Genomic DNA, 6,735 nt, shown 5'->3' on the forward strand with positions numbered 1-6,735 from the left:
TTCTCTCTTTATCTAATGTGGTTCTGTACCATGTTAGGTTCATATTCAATTTGACATTAATATTGTCATATAATAATCACAGCTGGACCATGTACTCATTAATGAAGGAAGCATTTCCTTGTGTAACTTTATTTCCCTGACTTCAATCAATGCCTTCTCTTTGCTTAATTCATTTCTTATGTAGCTTCCACTGATTTATGCCTAAACTCCCTCCCAGTAGTGTGAATAAAGCTCCCCAGAATATGTTCATAAACAGTAGGTAAATGTGGCTCTTTTGTTTCTTAGAACAATCTTTCCAGAATCCCAGGATGTTATTTTTCTAACTGGGCAAGTGTGCTTTCTGGTCCTGCTTCCCTGCTGCGGTTCTAGGATTTCCCTGTACCATCATGTTAGGAATTTACTTCACCTGGCTCTCTAGTTAGGTTTTTCTGTTTCCCAAACTCCATATCTTTTCTTTCTTGGTCTACAAATTCAACTTACTTGAACACCCAGTAGGTTCCTGAGAAAGGGTGCACGAAGGTCAATATGTTGCATCTTTTAAAATATTTTGTTCTAATCTCACCACTTGACTATTGACCATAAAATCCTAGATTGGAAATAATTCTCTCAGAATTTGGAAGGCACAATTCCATCATTTCCTGACAACAGCATTGCAGTTGAGAGTCAAATTCCATTGTGGTCCCCAGGCTTGTGACAACTTCTTCTGATCCCCTCCTCATCCCACCCCGTACCCCAGCCCCTCCCCTGAACTATGCTTAGACGTTTTCCAAATCATATCTTTATTCCTAATATTCTGAAATTTCTTGGTAGTGATAACTTATTTTTCTCTTAGTAACTGTGCTAGGCACTTAGTCTTTCGGTTGAGGAAAGCACATTCTTTTCAACCTGTTATTGGAAATTTTCTTCTGTCATCTCCTCCTCCCTCACCTTCTCCCCCCACGTTTCCTCTTCCTCCTCCTTTGATAATTTCCTTTGTCACATGTTTTCAATTCTCACTGCCTGAAATACCACTGAGTTAATGTTGCCTAATTCTATAATTTTCTTATCTTTGTTCTAGTTTTCCAACTTTGGGGTAGATTTTGGGGGAGTCTTTGGGGGAGATCGCTTCCCATCCTTCCCATCCTCCTGTTAATTTTGTCTGTATTTAGGAGATAGGATCTACTATTTAAGAGATTTTTGCTATCTGAATAGTCATTGTCTATAGCATCTTGTCTTTAATTTTTTAATTCTGTTTTCTCTCTCTTCTTTTACTGAAAGAAAATAAATTTTCTTTTAATCTGGCTTATTGGTCCCATACTTCATCTATCAGTACATTTGCTACTATTTAAAAATGGATGGGGCGCCTGGGTGGCGCAGTCGGTTAAAGCGTCTGACTTCAGCCAGGTCACGATCTCGCGGTCCGTGAGTTCGAGCCCCGTGTCAGGCTCTGGGCTGATGGCTCGGAGCCTGGAGCCTGTCTCCGATTCTGTGTCTCCCTCTCTCTCTGCCCCTCCCCCGTTCATGCTCTGTCTCTCTCTGTCCCAAAAATAAATAAAAACGTTGAAAAAAAAATTTTTAAATAAAAATGGAAATGTCCTATACTGACAGTAAAGTGTGCAATTCCTTTGATGAATCCAGTCCTCTATTTTAGTTCTCTGTATTAATCTGAATAACAGATGCCTATTTTAATTTACAAGGCAGATGGCAAACTTTCCCATAGATCTTGTGAGATTTCACCTTGTCATGGACTTTGTGTTTTAAGGTTGAGGTAATGAAAACTTGAGCAACAAAATAGTCAAGCTACACAAGCAATGAGCTATGGCCTCAGATGCTCTCATTATATTCTCTCCCTTTCCTCTAGGCCAGGGTAGCTTTCTACCCGGCCAATGGAAAACAGCCACTGCTGTAAAACCTGAAAATAAATTGTTCTAAACCCAAATCCCAGAGCATTTTAGTAGGCTTTTCTATGGGCATTTTTGAAGCATTTTAAGGAAAGTACTAAACACCCAGCTCCCTCTTCAGAACAGATCCAAAGAAAAGCTCTGCTCCTTCATATGCTTTTGTTCAATTCCATCACATTCCATTCACATCTTCTGCTAACCAGGGTGAAGAGCCTTAGGCCGGTTTAAATAGCACAAACTGCACTTTTGTTAATACTATTTTTCTCTCAGTGTAAGTTCTCGATGCTGACATTTCCAGTGTTGGGAAGTACAAATACTGTTAAACATCCTCCTTCTTTTCATTGCCAGACAATTCCTCTTTCTCTATCTTCTCCTGAAGGATAATCAACAGCTTGAGATAGATGTTTCAGAACATAAACTACTGCATGAAGACCCTCTATGCTCACCCAGACACTATGTGCCTTCTGCCACACATGTCACTTCAGAGATAATGCCCTGGTAGAGAGCATTTCTTGTCCTGAGTAAGTAGGATAGCCCTGCCTGTCTCAGGTCTACAGATACCGCTGATCTCTGGAGGCAAGCTGGATAAAGATCAGTTTCTCTTCTTGGAGGCTATCCTTTTTCCAAATGGCATATCTGTTACAATAATATCCACAGAGCCATTTCTCAGGGAGGAATTGCAGATATCCCATTGAACAGCTCTTGGTCAATAAAGAAGAGATATTATTGGCGGCCCTATTCACAGCCAATGTATTGTTATCACCGGCAATATAACCATTAAACCATTCTGTAGCCCCCTCTGTTGGTATTGCCTCTGTTCCATACATCCCTTCAACTATTAAATGAGTAGGTTGAGGACACAGAGACTGAGCATCCCATAGGTGAGAGTAGATCTGAATTGTAGCTCCAAGATGTGAGCTGTTTCTTTGGTGGACACTCTCTTCTGTCAATGCAATGCCTACAAAGATTTGGTTATCATGGATATTCAAGAATCTCCACCTCAAAGTTGGTCATGTCAGCTTTCTACTTCAATTAATCCTGAACAGCACACCTAGAATTTCTTGCAGCCTGATTTGAGGTACAGCAGTGTTTCTCTCCTGCCCTATTGCATATGACTCTAAACTTTAACACTTGAGGATCAGTTTCTCCTTCTGAGCTTTCATCAGTCTTATCTTTGCAAGATGCCAAGTCATTACCTACTAATGTTGGTATCTTTTTGATAGCTGAATTTTCATAATAGTCTAAGGTATGTGAATCTAAGCTAGTGTTCTCGAATTCTTTTAACATCTTTGTCATCTGTTTTGTCTCCTCATCCATTATCAATCTTACCTTTACTTGAATTCTGATTTATCTTTTTACGTATTTTTTTCCTTGAAACTGGTGTTAATTTTCCATATTTTTAAAGGGTCTGAGCATGGGAGCTTCCAGCCAATTCTTCAAAATCCTTTAACACTTCTTCTTTTGTTTCTTTGAACTGGTAATCTTCAAACTCATGAACAATCACAAATAAGTGATCAACTGATCTCAGACAATAAGCCTGAGCCAGACTTTCACTGAAATGTCAGAATATACCTCACTTCATTTCTGCAGAGTTTGTATGATGAGCTCAATTTCTCTCTCATTTCATCTGCAGCCATTTGTTCAAAACCAGTCGGTTCAGTGGCTCCACTAGTGACTTGCAGATGCTTAGACTCACTTCTGAGGCCAGTTTCTTTCATGAAGGTTCACAGCCAAGAAGCAGTTAGTGGTTTCTTGAACTTCAGACATGTTGGCAGTTCTTCTAAGAGCTATCTATAACATCGTCTTAACCGCCAGAACAGACCCTTCCAGCTCCAGCACCCCACAGGCATACCCCAATGCTATGTTTTCTCTTCTCTCTCAAAATTTTGGGTATAGGACTTTTTCCAAGAAATTTATTAGCAAAATGTTGAAACACATACAACAATTGAAAGAATTTTAGAGTGAATGCCAATATACCCATCATCCAGATTCTAGTGTCAACATTTTACTATACCTGCTTTTTTGCATATTTATTCCTACATTGATACATTGCATGCTTTTATGCATTTTAAGATAACTTGTAGATAAGTGTATGTCCCCCTAAGTACTTCAGCATTTCTGTCATTAACTAGAGTTCAATATTATTTTTCTTTTCATGTAAAAGTTACATACAATGTAATGCACAGATTTTTCTGAGTTCTAAAAGTGCAAACCCTTGTATAACCCAAAGCCCATCAGTATAGAACATCACTATCCCTCCAGAAAGATCATTCGAGTCCCTTCCAATTACCAATACAAATTCCACTCCAAGAAAAACACTGTTCAACTTTTCTTCCATCATTGATTGATTTTGGCTGTTTTAAAACTTCATACAAATAAAATAATATAGTATGTACAATTTGTGTCTGGCTTCTTTTGCTAAACATAATGTTTTTGAGATTTAGTCATACTGTTGCCTGACAATAGTTGATTCATTTCATTGCTGAGTAGTATTCCACCGTATGAATAAACGCATTCTCCTATTTTAGGATCTCTGGGATATTTTCCACTTTGGACCATTATGAATAAAGCTAATTTGAATATTTTTATACAAGTCTTTTTATGTGCATTTATGTTTTTATTTCTCCTAAGTAAATGAATACCTAGAGATGGAATTGCTGGATCATAGGTTCATGTATATTTAGTTTTACAAGAAAATACTAGATCTTTTGCCACAATAGCTGTCATATTTGACATTCCCAACAAAAATATATGAGATTTCCAGTTGCTGCACATCCTTACCAAAATTTGGTTCTGATAATCTTTCTAATATTAATCATTTCATTCTGATGTGTGTGTAGTGGTATGTCTATGTAGTCTTAATTTGCATTACCCAGATGACCAATAATGTTGACCACAGTTTCACATGCCTGTTTCATATGCTTGTTAATGTGTCTATTCAATTCAAGCTATTTTTTTTATTATTGAATTGTAGGAGCTCTTTATATATTTGTATCCCAGTCCCTTATCAGATACATGTTTCACAATATATATTTTCTTCAGATCTGTGGCAGGCCTCTTCAGTTTATTAATGCCTTTCGTTAAGTAGTTTTTAATTCTGATAAGTCAAACTTATCAATTTTTTTCTATTATGGTGATTGCTCTACATTTCAGAACTTTGCTTTTCAAAAATCACAAAGATATTACCCTATGTTTCCCCTTAAAAGCTTTCTGGCTTAGGGGCACCTGGGTGGCTCCATCGGTCGAGCACCGGACTTTGGCTAAGGTCATGATCTCACAGTTCGTGGGTTTGAGCCCAGCGACAGGCTCTGTGCTGACAGCTCGGAGCCTGGAACCTGCTTCTGATTCTGTGTCTCCCTCTCTCTGCCCCTCCCCTGCTCACGTTCTGTCTCTCTCTGTCTCTCAAAAATAAATAAATGTAAAAAAAATTTTTTTAAGCTTTCTGGCTTTATGCTTCATTTTTATCTAATTCAGAATTTTTTTTACATTTTCTTTGGTGATTCCTTCACTAAAGAAATAAGAGGGGCTTCATTTTTATCCAATTCAGAATTTTTTACATTTTCTTTGGTGATTTCTTCACTAAAGAAATAAGAGGGGTTTTCTATAACTTCAGTGGTTTGCCGAGATGTCATGTTATTGATTTCCAATTTAATTCTGTTATACTCATAAAACATATCCTGTGTGCTTTCAATCCTTTTAAATGTACTTCAGACTTGTTGGAAGGGACAGCATATGATCTAGCTCAGTGAACGTATCAGGTGCACTTGAATATATATTATGAAACTAGTTGTTGAGCCCAGTGTTCTAAATGTAAATATCATTTAGGTCAAGATGGTTGATAGTTTGTTCAGCTCCATCTATGTCTTTATTGATTTTCTTTGTTCTATCAATTGCTAAAAAATAGTGTTAAAAAAGTTCGACAATGATTATAGAATTGTTTATTTTTCCCCTTGATTCTGTCATTATTATCTCATGAATTTTGAAGGTGTTATGAGAGAGAAAAAAACATTTATGAATATTATGTCTTTCTGAAGAACTGACTCTTTTGGCATTGTGAAAAGTCTCTCTTTATTTCCAGTGCTCTTTATTCCTTCCTGAAGATTGAATTTCAGTGTGGTGTCATTTCCCTTTAGCCTGAAGAATTTCCATTAGCATCCCTCAAAGGGCATGTCTGCTGGTGATAAATTCTCTTTTCCTTACTTACAATTGCCTTTATTTAGCCTTCTTCATTTTTGTTGGATATAGAATTTTGAGTTGTCAGATTTTTTTTCTGTTCTTTCAGAACTCTAAATATGTGTTTTGCTATCTTGTTTGTATATAAAGAATGTGTTGTTTTCTCTGGATGCTTTCAAGATTTTCTCTCTGTATCTGATATTCAGTATTTTATTATGATAATTCAAAGGTCAGTTTTATTTCGAATTTTCCCGTTTTTCAAAAGCAGCCTACTGAGGTATAATTGACATACAGTAAATCAGGGCATATTCTAGTGTACATTTGGGGATACATTTTGACATACATGCATACTCCAGAAACCATCACACAATCAAAACAATGAACATGTCTGTTACCCAAGAAAGTTTCCTTCTGCCTGTGTAATTTATCCCACCTTCATCCCATTCATGGAGCCACTGATCTCCCTCCTGACACTCTACATTGCTTTGTATTTCCTAGAATTTTTTTATACTCTTTTGTCTAGCTCTTTCAGTAGCATAACTATGTCGAGATTCATATGCTATGGTGTGTATCAAGAGTTCAGTGCTTTGCATTGCTGAGTAGTAATCTACTATAATGATATGCTTTATATTTATCCATTCACCTATTAATAGGCATTCACATTCTTTCAATTTGGGGGCCA

General features: G+C 37.1%; 1 pseudogene; it reads right to left on the minus strand.

Annotated features, from left to right (window-relative positions):
- Window positions 1–2,218: 2,218 nt before the first annotated feature.
- Window positions 2,219–3,647, minus strand: LOC121038019 (THUMP domain-containing protein 3-like; annotated as a pseudogene).
- Window positions 3,648–6,735: the final 3,088 nt, after the last annotated feature.

The sequence above is a fragment of the Herpailurus yagouaroundi genome, unplaced genomic scaffold (assembly GCF_014898765.1).
Source record: "Herpailurus yagouaroundi ecotype Mexico unplaced genomic scaffold, PumYag 165, whole genome shotgun sequence".
Taxonomy (NCBI): domain Eukaryota; kingdom Metazoa; phylum Chordata; class Mammalia; order Carnivora; family Felidae; genus Herpailurus; species Herpailurus yagouaroundi.